At 40.9% G+C, this 18,610-nt stretch overlaps 1 protein-coding gene across 1 annotated transcript in view; it reads right to left on the minus strand.

Annotated features, from left to right (window-relative positions):
* LOC126458284 (probable multidrug resistance-associated protein lethal(2)03659) overlaps positions 1-18,610 on the minus strand; it is a 268,997-nt gene that overhangs the window by 174,070 nt on the left and 76,317 nt on the right. The gene's annotated exons all lie outside the window — the stretch shown is intronic.

Consider the following 18,610-nt stretch of genomic DNA (forward strand, 5'->3'; position numbering starts at 1 on the left):
ATTCTATAGTACCACATTTCAAAAGCACATAAAAATGCACTGCCGGAAAAAATTGGTACATCTGGAAAGGCGATCTCTATTTTGATTCGATGATGGCACACGCCACCTGAAGGATAGTAGATGTGCTGATAATTGTCGTATCGTAACCAGCCAACAAACAGCATAGTGGCATAGTTGCCAGAGCGCTGCCTCGTCTACCCTTTAACAGGGGATGCTCACAGCCAGAAGGCTGTGTCGTGCAAACGTATGACGCAAGCAGGCAACCATGCCACGGAGACGCACTAGTTTTTCCTACAGCCAACTGAGTGAGTTTGAAAGGGATCAAACTGTGGCATTCCGAGTGGCAGGGCGGTTCTTTCGGAGAATTTCCGTACACATTGGCTTTCTGTTTGAGTCGCACAACGACGCTGGTATCAGTGGTCAGACGAAAATTCTCACGCCCGTAGATGAGGTTCTGGATGTCCAAGCAGCACGGACGTCCGCCAGAATCGTATTTTACGGGCAGCAGTGGCAGATCGTACAGCTACCACAGGCAAAAGGGCTTGTGGGCCACGACGTGTTAACACAAACTGTTTATTAGCAATTGGACTGCAGCCACGCACACCTCTAGCCCTTCTCACGCCACGGTACTGACATGCAGGGCCCGACTGGTGCTGTCACAGTATCACTTGGAAGATGGATTGGTGTGACGTGGTCTTCAGCGACGAAAAATTCCGCCTGCATTCAATTGACGGTCATTTGTGCGTACGCAGTAGAGTTTGTGAGCGATGTCTCTACAGTGCAGTCGCCCAAGACACACTTGCTCCATCCCAGGACTTACGGCCTCGGGTGCTATAAGCTCCAGCTCTTTCATGATTGATGTTTCTGGACGGGACGCTAACCAGAGCGCCGTACGTGTAGAATGTTCTTAGACCAGTTCTACTGCCGTCCTTTCAAAGGAAAGGTGATGTCTTGTTCGAACAGGACAATGCTTGTCCACACACTACCCGTGGAACTACTTGTTCTGCAACATGTAGCAACTTCCCTGACCAGCACGATCTCTAGACTTTTCTACAACCGAGCAGGTGTGGTATATGACGGGACGAGAAGTGACTCGTGCGATCTGTCAACCAGCAGCTCTTACAGAACTACGTGAACGGGTCGAACAGGCGTGGCAAAGCGTGCCCCAGGAAGGTATTCGCCATCTGTGCGATCGGCTGGATGCCAGAGGCAGCGCCTGCGTTACCGCCCGTGGGAGCTACATCACGTACTAATATGGGTATTTCTACATCCGTCGATACCAGGTACCACAAAACTGCTTTTTATGCTATTTGTCTGTAAATGTAATCATTTCATGTACTCCATATATACTGTTAGACCAGAAACTCTGGAGTGGATTGGAAACCTATACAAAGGCTGTATTCATTTTTTTCCAGTAGTGTAGTTCGTTTTCTTTAACGCCTCTCTCGCCATTGGCAATCGGTACTGTTCGTCGCCATTTTGCAGCTCGAACAGCAAATTACTACACTTACTCGTTGCGTCATTTCGTATCTTTTGGCATTGCTTAGTTTACTTTGATTACGCTCCATTAACCTTGTTTTACTTGTGTTAATGTTAATCGTATACCTTTTCAGGACGCTATACATTCTGCTCAGTCGACCTTCCAAGTTTGTCACCTGACGTAATGACAATGTCATCCAGAAAAACCTCAACCTTATTTCTCCTCCTTTAACCGTAAATCCCTCCCAAAGTTTTTGTTGTCTCCTTTACTGCTTGCTCAACACACAGACTAAATAACGCCTGGGAAAGTCTCACTCCCTTCTCAACTATAGCTTCCCTTTCGTGTGTCTGGCTGCAGTCAGGTTTTCGTTGCACTTCTGAACAACATTTCGCTCCCTGTATTTTATCCCGGCTACTTGTACCCTATCAGGCTCCTTGCGGAATCAGTGAAGTTATTCTCGACGAATATGGGAATGCGTCCAGCGATTCCGTAAGCTTTGAGTGTCGTCCGCAAACCGAGCTGATGTGGATATGCTGTCCCGACACATTAAGGTCTCCATTACACCAATGGCAGAGGATTCTGAACTACTTGTCAAACAGAAACAGTGGTTGGAAAAATATTTTGTTTATTAAGAACGAACTTTCACTTTGAAACGTCCTCGCAGATTAAAACTGTCAGACTGGGACTAACCCAGCACCTTTGCCACAGGCTGTCTCAGCCATGTCTCCGCAATATCCTTTCTTCCAAGGCTGCAAGTTACGCTTGAGAACTTCACGTTTGGAAGGTAAGAGATGAGGTGCTGGCGGGACTAAAGCTGTCAGGACAGGTCGTGGGTCTAACCCAGGAACCCAGGTAGCTCAGCTGGCAGGAAAAGGTTTCGGGATCGAGTCTCTGCCAGGCACACAGTTTCAATCTGCCAGAACTATTCATACAGCGTACCCCACGCTGCAGAGTGAAACATTCGTTCTGAAACTTATGCGTTGTGGTAACAACCTAAACCCATAGCTATGTCCACAGTGATGACCGCCCGTCACCAAACATGCATTACAACAGCGCATAAAATAACGTCGCACTCTCACCAATACGCAGCTGACCGAGTTTAACTTTGGGTTTAAGATAGTTTGATATCATTGTTTTCACATGTTTTTGATGAAGTGCAATTGCACTTCACCAGTATTCCCCGCAGCGTTTTCTTGGAAGTGTGCATTTCACACCATAGTTGGCGAATACCTAATAATGAATCTGTTTCCACACGGTGTTACACCACCTCCAACTTCTTTGTCGAGAACTTTGACCAGAACTCTTTAGCAACAAAGTTTGTCCTAGGTTTCTATTGAAAATGGTTTACTTGTTCCAATTAAGATGACTGCTGTTGCGAAATATATGTCCGTACGTGCGCTTTGATTTACGGGCACTGCTTGCTGCAGCACCTTATTTTGAATACTTATTTGTCAGTTTTCCTAACGAGTAACGCTCCGTTATTCGATAATTGAACCAGCTTTCTGGAAAACTACGGGGCGGATGTGCAAACTGCACAACCTCTCCCACAACTTTTGTCCAGTCTGTACGCACAATCTCCTGTTACTTCGACCTGGCAAGCAATCCTTTAGCGCGATTCAGACAGTCCTGAAAATGCACTATCTTTCACAGCTCTGGCAGTGCCTTCGCATGCTCCTTTCTGACCTTTGAACACAAGGTGGTAGTGACTGTGCGGCGTTAAGGAAACCACCAGGTATATGCATTACGATCCCACGAATATGGAAGAAATTTTCTCCATAGTTCTAGAAATTTTTTTTCTTAGTAATTTGTTCTAACAAAGGGACCTTATTGACTCTGAAATTCAGTTCGGGTTGAGACGTCGCAGGCTGTTAGTATAGCTCAAGGGTGTCCTTCCACGTAAGTTATAAAGCGTACTAGCCAGAAAATTCCGAGAAAAGGGCTCTAAAGTTTTACGCACAGCTCATATACCGGTCCATTTATACGAAATGGCTGCACCTCTGGCAGAGACTTTTGCCACTTGCGCCATCCAGGTTCGATCCTACATTTTGTAACGTTTTATATTTGTTGTAAAAATCATAACTTTCAAATAAAGCCAATGACCTGAAATATCTAATCATAAGTAACTTTATATATATGACATGACTTACAGCTAATGAACATAAAATGTTAAACAATATCAACTTTTTAAGAAGTTGAATAATTTCAAATGACTTGTAATGGAAGTAAATTAAACCTTTAGTTGCTATTGTCATTGTCATCTAACAGTTGACATTACACAGAGGAGACAAAAGCCATGGGATACCTCCTAATGTCCTGTCGGACCTGTTTCTGCTCAGTATAGTGCACCAGTTCTATGTAGCATGGACTGAACAAGTAGTTAGAAGTCTCCTGCAGACATACTATAGCTGTGCAGAATTGCTTAGTGTTGCCGGTGGAGGGTTTTGTGCACTTCTCGATTACGTCCCATAAGTGAAACTTCCTGGCAGATTAAAACTGTGTGCCGGACCGAGACTCGAACTCGGGACCTTTGCCTTTCGCAGGCAAGTGCTCTACCAACTGAGCTACCCAAGCACGACTCACGCCCCGTCCTCACAGCCTTACTTCTGCCAGTACCTCGTCTCCTACCTTCCAAACTTCTCATTCTGGCCACGTCCCATAAATGTTAGAGATCTGGCTGGCCACATTATTCGCTCAAACTGTCCAGAACGTTTTTCACCCCAATCACGGTCAACTGTGGCTCGGTGACATCGCGCATTGTCATTCATAAAAATTCCATCGGCGCCTGGGAAGAAGAAGTTCACGGAAGGCTGCAAATGGTTTCAAAGTAGCCGAAGATGAACATTTCCAGTTAGTGATGGATTGAATTGGAGGACCCCGTCCATTCCATTTGAAAACAGCCCACACCGTTAAGGAGACACCACCAGCTTGCACAGTGGCTTGTTGACAACTTGTGTCCATGGCTTCGTGGGGTCTGCGCCACAATCGAACCCTATGATCAGCTCTTACCAGCTGACATCTGGACTTCTCTGACCAGTCGTCTAAGGTCCTTTCGATATGGTTAAGAGCCTAGGAAAGGCGTTGGAGGTGATGTGCTGTTACAGCCCGCGTCACTTAGAACGGCGCTTCCGCTCATGGAGGTGGAGCGATAGGGAAACGTTGAGGGGATGAGGTCCGCGCATGCAAAGCGGCAGAGACCGACCGTGTTGCCGAAGTGTGTTGCTACGGGCAGCAATCAGGTTCATTTGTCTTCGGTACATCGTATTATACGTTCAAATCTATCAGGGAAAACCGACTTCGATCAGTCGCCTGCAGAAAAAAATCTTACTTCACATCTTGGGTGTGATTACTCCACAGCAATAGTCTGCGTGACGTCGAAACAGCTGACGCAGCTATGTGCAATTTTTCTCAAAACGATTATCTAGCGACAATATCAAAAATGGTTGCAATAATTGCTATTTATTGGTATTTGGACTATTATTTGTAAAAATGTAATTCATAACAAAACAAACTTCATACTCGAACAGAAATCATTACACATTTCTTAGACAACTGCTTCTACTCCATAATTTTTATATGTGCGTAATGCACGTCTGAGTTTCACTGTAGTTCAATGTAAATGATTATGCGTAAAAAGCTATTATCGGCAGCATGGACTAGTGCAAAAGACTATAGTATAAAAATTATCAGTTTTTTTTCGGATATTGTAAGTTTAAACTAATTCGTTCGACTTTACAGTGGGAGAACGTATTTATGATCCACTGAACAAGCAAGCCACCATCTTCTGTGATTAACTCGACAAAATGCTGGCCGAAAACCGATATCTCGATGGGTACCCCTCCTTTCATTTCAAGGCATTTACCAGTTCGTGCCTTCAAAATGACAGGGATTTATTTGTCGAAATATAGCAGGTTTTTACGAATTTATCCGGCATAATTCTCGGGAGTAATTACAGCATACAAAACGCTGGGAGAAAGCTTAACTTCTCCTTGGGCAATGTGTTTAACGTAGTCTGAATACTTCATAGGCTACATATTCCTAAGTAATAAAACCTAGGAAGCCCTTGTGAACTACGTATGCAACTGATATGTTGACAAAAACATTTTTAAACCGTGAGTATTTAAAACAAAAAGGTTATTTCTTTACCTTGTTTCGAAGTCTACATCGTAATAGCGTCTGCTATCCGTGCCCATGTCCAAACCACGTGATTGTAAATTTAGGATGATACATTCAAGGCTTTTATCCATCTTCACCTTCGTCTCTAAGTCTTATAGCTGAAACTTTTCAGCCACACAGGGCGAATGTTTTCTAAATGTTGCGTACCTTAACTGAGACGGAATTTGGGTATCAGCCAAGTGATGTGCGAAACTGACCAAGAACCACCCTCAGACTTGCCAGCACAGTGACTCCTGTCGTTAATACGCCGGGAGAATTTCATTCGCGGCCGGCGTACGTCCCAGTCCCGGAAGCGGCGCTTTAACAGTGAAGGCAATCTGGGAGTGTATTTTTCAGGAATGCCGCCATGATTTCCGCTTCTAATGCGGCATCAGCTCAAAAACTGCTCTTTCGAACTTAAGCCCCACATTTACTTTAAAATCAAAGTTTTACTAGTAAGATTTTTCTCGTTTAATACAATTACGCTGTACGACTGAGTGTAGTGACATGATTACTGGTGCGCCTGTTTCAAGATGTGAATTTAAGGAGCCAACTTCCGTCAGCATAACGTGTACCCTAGAGATGCACATCAGTATCAGATCTGCGTATGAGTGAGATACAAGTTCAGTGGCTAGTGATAGCACGTGCGTTCACCAGTCAAGGTTAGCACTTCACTTTGAGCGTACCTCCAATAGTACTTTGAGTCCAGAGAAAAAACGTAAGAAATCGCTGATAGTAGATGCAGCCACTTGTGATTACAAGTGGTTGCAGAACTTAGTAGCCAAGTGGAGCAAGCGTCTCACCTAATACGTGCCGACTCCTCCATAAAGCTCTGCACCAAATATAATGAAGTTTCACACGTCGCTGATGTGTGTGCGTAAACCCTCAGTACCGTGCGTCTGTAAATTCGCATCGTACCGAAGGGACGCTAATCATTTGTGTGTATTTTTCTGTTTAGTTTGTCCTTAAGTTAGTCGATTTTAATGCTATTTGTTTTATAATGGCCAGCTCTTTTTCGGAATCAGTGTTCGGTCTGTTTAAAATGTATCTCACTGCAGCCTGTTTCTGATTCTCCAAGCGGTTTGAGTTTCCATTTAAGATACTGTCACTTCCTGTGGATTTTCTGTATGTGTCAAATGCGTGTTTGCGATTGTCTAATTATGGCCATGTCCAGAAAGTTTAATGTATTTTCTTGTTTTTCTTCTATTGTGAACTTTTGATTTTTGTGTACAGTATTTATATCTTTGTGTAGTTAGTGTATTCCATTATTTAGATTCGTTTATCATGCATATTACGTCACCCATGTACCTGTACCACTATATGCAGCTTTCTTGTTATGAGTCAAATAGTAATTTTTCTATGTGACTCATGAAAATGTTGGCTGATATTCCTGAAATAGGTGAACCCATGGGTAAACCACCTGCCTGTGTGTAGTATTCTTGACTGAACTCTAGTTTTGTTGTTATTAACTGTAACCATTTTATTGTTTCGTCTGTGTTTTATGAGGTTGCTGCATTTTCAGGTTTTCTTAATTATTTTTATGGTTTCTTTCATGGGGATGCAATTTTACATATTTTCTACATCAAAGGAGAGCAGTGTTGCTTGCCAGGGGTTTTGACGTCTTGTGTATTCTAATAAGTTATTTTTTATTGTTCTAAAATTTTAAAGTTTATAGCACTGGGTGAGCTGTGATGCCATTTGTTTTTCTTGTAGGTATGTGGGGAGGTGCTCTAGAATTTACTATGCACAGACTGGAAAATTTTCTTTACTGACTTTTGCTCAACGTGTTGTGGGAGAGACTGATTTTCTGTACAAGTCTGTCTCTGTAAATGTATACTGTTTTTGAATGTTTTTAAGATGTTAGGACTGTTAGTTGTGTTCGATTTTAAGTTCATGTTTGCGCAGATGAGCTGTTCTGTTTTTCCTACGTATTCTTTTTGTTTTCATGAGGGGAACACTATTCCCTTTTGCGAGATAGTTTTCTGCTTGCAGTTTTTCTTTAACTTTGTAAGTTTTGTTTCATCACTTATTTTTAAATTTGCTTTCTTTAATGTATTGGTCTGTTTTAATTTCTTATTTTATTAATTCCCAGCTAGTCCCGTATATGACTTTTTTCCTCCTGTAGTGAGAATATATTCTGATTCTGCAATGAGATCATCTGTTTCTTGTTGATTTGCTGCCAAATCAACATTGTGTTTTAGACCTTTTTCTAAGAGCTGCTGTTCGTTTTCATTTAGTGTCGCATCTGTAAGACCGGTCACTCTTCGACAGAAATTGTGGGTGTGAATTTGTTTCTTGTTATAGGGTTGTGTGTGGTGCGATTTGAGATTTGTAATTTTCTTATGCTTTAGCGCATTTTGTTTATTACTTGTGGAGTATTCGACTTTTTTCACGATGGAAGCGATAATAGCTTTTGTGCTTTCTGAAGGTGAAATTCGTGTCATTCTTGGTGTAGTGTGTGTTCTTTATATGTAATAACTTAATTTCATGATTCAGCCACTCATTTTTAGTGTCGTGTGTGGCGATTTTTGCTGCTTTCGAATTGTTTATGATCTTTACATTTATGTACTTTGGTGTAATATCCTTACGTTTTCCCCTCATCATTAAATCTGATAGTTTCAACAGTTTCATACAGATTTCAATTAGTAACCAAACTGGTAATACAGGGCAATTGGGAATGCTTGACATGGCATCAAATTCTTCATTTGTGTGGCCATATTATCCATAATTGCTTTACAATTCCTGAGAGTATTTTGTTCCGTTGTTACAACAAGAAAATGCTTGGTTTTCTCACAGGACATTTCGCTTTGCTGAGGTAAGGCATCAGTGGCCTGTAATTTAAGATATTTACAATTGATTTTGTTTTTATGAGAAACGTTTACACATGGGTTCACATATTTGAGAAAAAATATGTCCAATGTGTTCACGAATCATACAGAAAAATTAAACGGTAACAAAGGAAAGCTATATCATTTACTAGCACAGGTACATGAATGATGTAATATGCATCGTAGATAAACCTAAAAAATTACAGCAACTATATGAAGACAAATATACCGTACACAAAACAAAATTCACAATATAAGAGGGAAAAGAACAACTTTCTATACATAACTGTAAGAACACACACACACACACACACACACACACACAAACTACACACAAACTACACACACACACACACACACACACACACACACACACACACACACACACAAACAGGTTGTCAACGTGTCGTGCGTACTTTTCGAGATTTGCTCCGTTTTTATTAAACAGCCCTCACAGTTATTTGAAGACTTCCCACTGGAGGCGATCCATGTGGAACCAAAATGACTAATCTCTGGAACAGAACATTTGCATATCGCTGGATCGGTCACACTGGAAACAAAATGGCCCTGCGTGATCACGATATCTCTGGAGATTTAGCTATAGGGAAAACAAGAGGTCTACAAGGAAACACCAATGACGTCGAAGATATGGAATCTCATGGAACAGGTTTATTTCTTTTGTTAAGTCCGGGTGTAACTACGTCCATGGTCTGTCCGAAAATTGCTTTATTGTGTCCGCCAAAGCTAAAAAGAGAACTTAACACGGTAGTAATATTAATAATAGTAGTAATAAATTAACGAACCATAACTGAGTTACGTGTTCGCATGCATTTGTTACGACATGGTTTATGGCGCTGCTATCTACATTTACATAGTTACTCTGCAATCCACGGTGAAATAAATGGCAGAGGGTTCATCGCACCACCTTAAAGCTATTCCTCTACCGTTCCATACTAATAGTGCGCGTAAGAAACGGACACGATTGCCAAACCCATTCACGTATCATATCCGTGGCGCTTTCCCCCTGATTTTGCGATATTACAAAAAGGTTACCCTTCTTTGAACTTTTTCGAAATCCTCCGCCGATCCTACCTGCGGATCCCATGCCGTATCAGAATCCTCCAGAGAAGGACGTACGAGCGTAGTGTAGCCAGTCTAGTAAACCTGGTGTATATTCTTAGTGTTCTGCCAATAAATCTTAAGCCTTGGATTTGTTTTACCCACAACATTATGTGATCGTTCCAATTTTAGCTATTCGTAATTATGATCCTGAAGTATTTAATTGAATTTACCGCCTTTAGATTTGTTTGATTTATCGTGTAACTGAAATTTAGAGGATTCCTTTTCGTACTCATGTGGACAACTTCACACTTTTCATTATTTACAGTCAGTTGCAACTTTTCACCCCATCTTACCTTACCTATATCTTTTTGCAATTTGTTTTGATCTCATGACTTTATAAAACGGTAAATAACATTACGTGCAAGTAATCTGAAAGTCTTTCTCCTAAATCGTTTACAAGCGTGTGGATCAGAACAGCAGAGGGCCTATAACACTTCCTTGGGCAACAGCAGATGCTACTGCTGTTTACGTTAGTCCATAGGCACGCAATTTCACTGCTGCTGTTTACGTTAGTCCATAGGCATGAAATTTCATTAGAAGTCGCTTGTGAGGAAGGTGTTGAAAACCTTATGAAAATCTAAAAATTTGTCATCAATTCTACATCCCCTGTCAATAGGGTTCATTATTTCGTGATGAGTTTGTTGTGTTTCACAAGAACGCTATTTCCTGAATCCGTGTTGGCTGTTAGTCTATAGTCAAAATCGCACTGCACGTTAGTGATATGGGTCTGTAATTTAGGGCATTACTCCTATTTCCTTTCTTGGGTATTGGTGTGACTTGTGCAACTTTCTAGTCTTCGAGTACGGATCTTTCAACGCGCGATCAGTTTTATGAGATTGCTAAATAAGGAGCTATTTCATCAGCATACTCAGAGAAAGCTGATTAGTTATACAGTCAGCACCGGAGACCTTGCCTTTATTAAGTGATTTAAGCCGCTTTGCTACAGCGAGAGTATCTGCTACATTACTCATATTGCCAGCTCTTGGTTCAAATTCTGGAACTTCGTCGTCTTTGGTGAAGGAATTTTTACTGTTTGATCGAGTTCAACTCGTCAGTGCGAAATCTTCTAACGCTCTTTACAACTCCATTCAGTATATCGCTACGTAAGAGACTTAATTCGACAATCATAATCGTTGGAAGTTGCTTGCGCACGATACGGAAACCTCACCATTTGCCGTTGGAAGTCAGTCACACCTCGACATATTTATTCTTTCTGGCTATATTTTGGTTGGGCTGCCTTAGCTGCCTAACGTTGTAGAGTCTATATGATGTCTCAAAATCCTCAAAATCGCTTGAAAACCGGCACGACTCCTTTTAACGGGCCTAGAATGGCTGTCTTTTTTGCCCAATACGCGCATTTGTCTGCGGCGGGGCCTTACACCTTAAGATCCTTTCTAGCGAAATTTTGTTTTCCTTGTTTTAGGCAACTCAAGGAGACCATGACAATAGAGCCCGCATTATTAACTGCAAGATTGTTATTGGCCAAGTGTAAGTTTGACAAGTGAATGTTTGACCATGTTACATCAATTCATGCAGCCAAGGTTCCCCAAGACGCCTCGCCCTTTTTCTAATCATTACTTCCGAACTGGAGATACCAAAAAAATTCATTAATTATGACCGTGATATTGACAGGCGGGACATTAAAAAGCTTGTTACAGGCTCTTTCGTACCAACGAAGCTCTACCAAGGAGGGGCGAACAAATCGCTGAAAAAAGTTTCGCACCACACAGATTACTTTTTACCTAAAATCTCATTTTGGAAACTCCTTTGAAGATAGGAAATCTATGCGTAATATACTAATGGAAGCGAAAACGAACCTTCACTCCTACAGGAGCTCAGCAAAGCTAGGTTCTGACAAGTGATGAATGGGCATGCACCTTGTTCACTGTTCAGTCCATCAACATGTGTCGAAGGGTCAATTCGAAACTGAACGTTGCGGAAGTTGTCCCTTTACAAGAAGACAGTTTCTCAGAACTGTCCCGAATGCCCGCCAGAGAATTTCCTTGAACAAGATCACGACTGCTGCTTTCACCATCTCCCCCAATTGTTCAGCTGAGCTACCAATACACATCTGAAGACAAAATCTAATCTACCACTAACTTGTTGAAGAATCAGGGATCTAATGCCGAAATGCAGCCTTTATCACCACATGCTAGGATTCGATAACTAGGTTTACACTCTAAACAGGATACATAACTAACTACACTACCTCGAAAAGATTTTTCCAGCGATCTGTCACTTCTGCTATTGAACTTCCAATAACCTACACAACACTACTTTAAAATATTTGAAACCGCTGAAGTGCAGTTATCAGTTATTCTCCAGCTAATCTGGATGATCTGCAGATTGCCTACGGTGATCCGTTAAAGTGCTGAAAAATGTTTCGTTCCTAGAATTATCTAGGTGATTTGCAAATTACCTAGATAATCTGTGCATTAGCTATGAAGCACTCCGAGTGGAAACAAAATCTTTGCTGAGAAACTGGCAAAACGTTATTAAGCTTTCGCTAGCAAAGGAATTAATACGATCAAACAAATTAGTTGTAGAGTCAATAAATAAATCAATTAGAAAACTGCAACACAAAGAACCAAGCGGTTTAACATATTACAATTAAGGAAATGAATTTGCGAGACACGAAATTAAGCTTACTGATTACCGCTATCTAAAGATTGGTGACACTTTGAATTGCATAGTAATTGGTTTTTGCTACAAGCACACTTATTTCTTGAACATTAGACTTACAGTCACGTTTTCTGAAGCCCTGCCCAGTACCAAGGGACTGTGTGACAAAGATGTTTCTACACAGAGACATCATCTTTCGTTTGAAATCGATATTTGCAAATACTGAATACATGTTTTGCGTAGAACTGTTTTAAAATACTAGTTTCAGTACCAGGTTTATAAAATACATCCACTGTTTTCCTATGAACCACAGTTGAAATGGAGGGGCATCAGTTTTTGCGTGCTTCCGATATTTTAATTCTCACAGCGACACTTTGGGTGCATTGCATTAGAAACTGCTAAAATTTTCTTCGCTTGCTTTTCGAAACTTTTCTTTGCTGCATCACGAAACTGTGAAGACAATTCTGTTGAAATTGAGTAACTTATAGGTGACTTCAACATGCAGAGGTGATTCCTTGGAACTGCAGGGTTACCAAGTGTTTTTCCTAACTGTGTCCTCAATCAATGGTGTAGAAGTCAGTTTAAGATTAATACCAATGAATTCTGATATTGCTGTAGGTGAGTATGTAAAAACATGCGTAAGATTTGACTGTGGTCCCATAATCACATTCTTTTGTTGACGTAATTTTTTAAAGATGCTTCAGTGTTTATCGAATGTAGTATGTTTTGTGGTATAATAGAAGAAGACAATCCCACTTTTTTTCGGGACAACCTAACATGCCTCCGTATGGACTTTTGGAATTGCACAATGACAGAATTCTTCATGTATTGTACAAATCTTAGGCCCTCATTCCACTTTTTAGTGTGGTTGTCAGCCATCCAAGTAGTTAGCGTGTTTGCAATGCCTTCATTCGCTTGTTCTAACCTTCCTCGACTTTGGCTGTGTGTAGGTTTACCATTAAACATTTTGATTTTTGGCCACGACTGTTACACATTCTAACAATAATAATTACAGAATTCGCTTCCGTTATCGAAATGCAAAATACTTGGAGCGCCAAAGTGGAACTAAGCATGAAGGAAGTTTAAGGATACCTTCATCCACCCGTTTAGACGTAGGCGGCTTCAATAAAATTTTGTGACCTGGGTTTTGTAAACGAGAAGAAAAACTGTTCATCTGTTTGATATTGGTAATCTATGAGACTGACCCGTCATCTGCTACTGAAATGCGACATAACTGGCCTTACAAAAATCCCATTTTCGCAGCGTTTTGTTGATAAAGCGCTCACAAATCCAAAAATTATTTGGGCTTACGTTTTGTTTTTATAGAAATTTAATTGCTTGACCATTCTGTCTCCTTCACCGCGTAAACTGACAAATGAGAACATAATATGTCAATTCTTCGGCATGGACGAACTTTTTCACTCTTTCTGTGGCATCCGACAACGGCTCTATTTTTCACAGCCTTGTACAGTCAACATATTATACGTCTGAAATATTCGATAATCTCGAGATCATTCTTTCTCCCTAGAAACTTTTTCGTTTTGTCATTAAAACACTACCATGACAAATTCACGCACTGGCGGCCGACGCAAATTACGTTAAATAAAAACAATCGCCGACGACAAGACGTTGGCGAAACCACACTAAAAATTGAGTGCGAGGGGAAGGGAAACAGAGAAAATTTTTGAACTTGAGGGAAACGGATGCCATTAATGTGCACATTACCTTGGTAAAATGAGAACTTCTGATTCATCACGTTAAGGAGCAAACCAGTTGCTCTGCAGATTAGCTGGGTAGAGTGCACATTAACGGCTGTCGAGCTTTAGCGATAACATTTTCATTGTAACTGTCTAGTGCTTTCGGAAACAAACAGCTGAAGTGGATTCGCTACTTGATACGTGGGGAAAACCACAAAATTGCTTCGGTAACCGCAGATAAAGTGTCTACATACAGTTTCTCTTGATCATTTAACTTAAGTCATAATGTATATCAACAATCATCGTTGAAAACTAACTTGATGTAATACCACATTTTATTACGGATGTAACTGTCAGATACTGTGTTGTGTACAGGAACCAAAGGCGTTACTCCTTGCATAAGGAAAGCTACATTATCAATGCACTATCTGTGATTATTACGTCTGTTGTTGAATGTAATGTTAGTGACTCCTATTTCGTCATCTCTAAGAAAGACGAAGGGAACTTATAATTGTGAATATTACGTATTACAACTGGATAGTAGGAGCAAAAGCCGTATTCAGCGAAGAAATAACCTAGCGCTCATCTGACAATTAGGTGGACTAACCTAAATATTACTCTTCATAGTGATTCTGATTAGTACAGAAAGTTTCAGTTGCACGACGTCGAGTTGGAGATGAAACACACACAAGGCGAGTTTAGTTTCAATGGACATTTCAATACACCATTTGAAAACCAAAAATACTTGCTAATTTTGTCTATAAAACCATAAAATACCACAAAAATAATCTGAGGACCTGCATGCAACTGTTTCAGAGATCCAACCCATTCTCCACAATTCATCGACGGCTACAGCTGAGTAGGTCTACCTAAGGACTGTCGCAGCCAGGAAGTCTTGTAATACGAATAGATGAGAAAATGCAGTTTAGGACAGATGAACAGAGCCAAACGTTATTTTAGGTTATTGGATTACTGCTGCCATGGGACGACACCTGTTGGTTTAACGGTCTTCTTAATACTGGTCATAAATGAACGACTTTATACGCTAAAGTGTCTGGAACCCCAGGTAGAAGACTGCAATATCGTCCGTTCGTCATCACAAGGAAACTACTAAGTCCATAACCATATTAACCCCGAGAGTGTTTTACTCGGCTTTCGAGGTTATGCCTGTATTTCTCCGGTAAATTACAATAAAATAAACAAAACGCTTTGCTAATTTCTATTGTTACCACAGTGCTCCAGTCCGATTCCAGAAAAAGCCTTCCACCATCACTACTGATGATAGTTTTCGTTGTGTTCCGCAGCTTTGATAAATCTTAGAACTCGCGTATTATAACACGTGAAGCTCCTGTGTGAGATTCCATACATCTACCTTTTTGTAACAAAATATTATTTGTGACTTGCCTTTTGTTATATTGCACGTGCCTACTAACAAAAGTTTGTCCTGGAAAATGGTCTCACTGAAACCAGTCCTACAATTAAAAATAAAATGTACAGCAGTTTCACGTGTTACAGCGTGTCATTTCTATGAAGTATTGCTAGTTTCGTTACCTGGTTCAGCCTTCGCCTGCTGACGGCCTTGTTTAGCAGAGACTGATTGTTCCGCCCAGTGATCAGAACTGAAGGCGCTGTCACAACTGATAAAAGCAGTTATCGTGAGAGCCGACCCAGACGCCTATCGTGATAACCGCGAAGCGGCGGAACACAGGAGCCAGGCGGGGGAGGACTTAAGCTTTCAGCTTAGTGTCTGGCTGCAGGTGCACTGCTCCGAAGTGCACCGTATGGGGGAAATCACAGCAGACTAACAAAATGTGAAGATGAATTCTAAGCCTGTTCCAGCTCGTTCGCTGGAGGATGAGAGTCGGCTGTCGGTAGGACGTTCCACGTGATCATGATTTTTGTGTTTGTTCTTGTGAGCAGCTACATGCAACTGAGAAACGCCTTTTTGTTTTATTATTTAAGTTTAGCGCCTAAATAAATCTTACAACAATCACATTTAGACTAACGAAGAGATCCGGCATGTGCCAGCACTCTATATCCCAGGAACATCGCTCATTGGAAAAGGTGTCTAAATAAGTGCTCACTTTTCTCGACTTATCCGTACGTACTGGAAGATACTAGACGGTCAAGGTTTTAGAGGTATTTTCGAGACACCTTTTGTGCCTTCACCGCGCAATATCCTCAGATGAAATGGTTGCTCAGTGGTCAACGTCTCGAATTCTTAATTTTGCGCCCCCTGTTCGAAACCCGATTACTGTTCTTATTTACTTTGTTTTATTTATCTATCCTCATCTGTAGGTTACTACTCGAATCTGTGTGATCAAAGTAGAGGATACAAGGGATTATGTTAACTGTAAAATTACAACAAGATTTCGCAGTAACTGTCAGGTATATATATAATTTTATTCATGTGTATGCTTCAGGGAGATTTGGCGCGCGTTTCCTTGGTCGATACAGATAGCAGAAGCAATCTAAACACGGCTACTCCGAACACCACGAGCATCGCGCGAAGGTAGGTTTTCCACAATGCCATTTTGTATGTATCGCACTGGGGAAAGAAACGTTAACTTCGTTGAGAGATCTCGATCGTCGTCAATTTCGCGACAGGCCAAGCATAACACATCAGTCTGCCGAAAAATGGCGCTTGCAACTGATTAGAATCAAGATGGAATATCACCGAAAAGAATTTCAAACCATATTCTCACTTTTTTTTAAATTTATCTGGCATACAATTAGTAGACGAGTAAGGACAACGTTGTATCAAACACTGTAAACATTCCTGAGGTTATCTACAGACATGGGTATACAAATGAAAACAAAAATAAATACTCGGGTTTCTAGCAGGAGGGGGGGGGGGGCGGGAGGGGGGGGGGCGCAAAATTAAGATGCCGCGACGCTGATCATTTTGTCTGATGATATCACGCGTTGAAACTTTTTTTTTCAGAAACGCTGCCGTATCTATGGATAAGCCGAGACGTGTGTTGACCCTTCTTCCACTGAGCGAAGATACACTGAATTTGGGTTATGGCACCTGCCGGGTTCTCCTCCTAAGATACTTTTTCCTTACGATCAAAGCAAAAAAGTTCATCTAAAAAGGTGATTATTATATTTGGGATTAAAATCCAAAAGAAATGTTAGTCCTTCACTGAAATAGCCGGATAACACTGTAGCGAGTGATGAAGACCTCCATAGCTTCAGTAACTCTTAAAAACTTCTGTGGAATACTTTTTACATAGAAGCGAAATACGTAAATCCTCGTTTTCTGAAACTGTAAAAATTTATTTCATTTATCTAATCAAATATACAAATAATATATGTCAACAAATACCTCTTTTCTCAGTAACATTTAAATGAGGGAAAAGGGGGATGGCACAGGGGTTCATTTCAACCCAAGCTAGAAACTGGACTTATCACGTCTAGGAACAGAAGCTCATATACTCTTTGAGATCAACGTCTATAAACATACAGCCGCATAATGTGTGTTTCGGGATCAATTTGATAACCACCGACGTGTTCACGCGACAAATACTAAGATCATATCGTGGATATTTACGTGTGTTACACAGGTTGAGATCTGGAGCTTATTTTAATCATCTTGGTATGTTATACCAGACACTTTTACAGAGGATAAAAGTCATGCAGCTAATATTCAAACTGTTCTCAATTGTTTGTCAGGTGGTACTGTACCAGCGGAACACTACTTCCATTCTTAGATAGTACATGCATAAAGTTTACAGTAATGCTTTCAAAACGTCGTCCTAATATCTCCAGTCAAATTTCTGAAGAGTGCTGGCGATAATTCTTCGACTTACGCGATTTCATTCAGTCACTGCGGCGGCATATTTTATGAACGACTTCTTGGACACCGTCGTGTAAATAGGAATGGTTAGCTTGTGGCTGTTTAGTCCCGCGGATAGCTCTGTCGCCAAACATCAAAAACGGGGAAGACCAATGGCTTACGACACACTTTTGAAGGGTGCTCTCACTCATCTACAAGAAGTTGCACATCACGAGAGAGTGTTATTAGCTAATTTTGTTGCTGAACGTTAAGCGTGAAAAACTGTTTCTATTAGCCACTGTCCGTACACATGAGTAACATCTGTACTAGAAAATATCCCAGAAACTTCATCCATGTTGAGCCTAAATTTGTTGCATAAAGTTCTCTTTCCGGCTATTTTGGGGCCTCGTTACATTTATTGTGTTACTTTTTGTAACTGATGTATGCCTCTCGTCAGTATTTCCCACATTATCATATTTACACTGTCAGTGTGTCTGATCATGCAGTGAGACAGCCCATCTGCTTACATACTACACGTTCTTCAATTAGTTGTCTGGTTACAAAATTTATGTCTGAACTGGACTTACCCTTCCTAAACCCTTCTCTCTCCTCCAACAAGTTATTTTATACAATTACTTTGAGTGTGATTAGTTATGACTGAAAATTGAAGTAATTACTGAATAAAACAAGTTTCTCTCAAAATTTTATTAACCTTCAAAATAAACTAGATGTTTTCCACGGAAGTACCAGGACTCTCAAGGCATTCCGTCAGATGAAAGGTTTCGAAACCACTGGGGTATTGCAAAATAAAGTTTATTTACATTCATGAACTGTTCTCGGTCATCAATGTCTTAAGCATATCACCGACTTTTGATTCAGAAAACTGACGGGAAAAGGCAATACCAACAGGAAGATTCGATCAACAGACCAG

The sequence above is a fragment of the Schistocerca serialis genome, chromosome 2, assembly GCF_023864345.2.
Source record: "Schistocerca serialis cubense isolate TAMUIC-IGC-003099 chromosome 2, iqSchSeri2.2, whole genome shotgun sequence".
NCBI lineage: Eukaryota > Metazoa > Arthropoda > Insecta > Orthoptera > Acrididae > Schistocerca > Schistocerca serialis.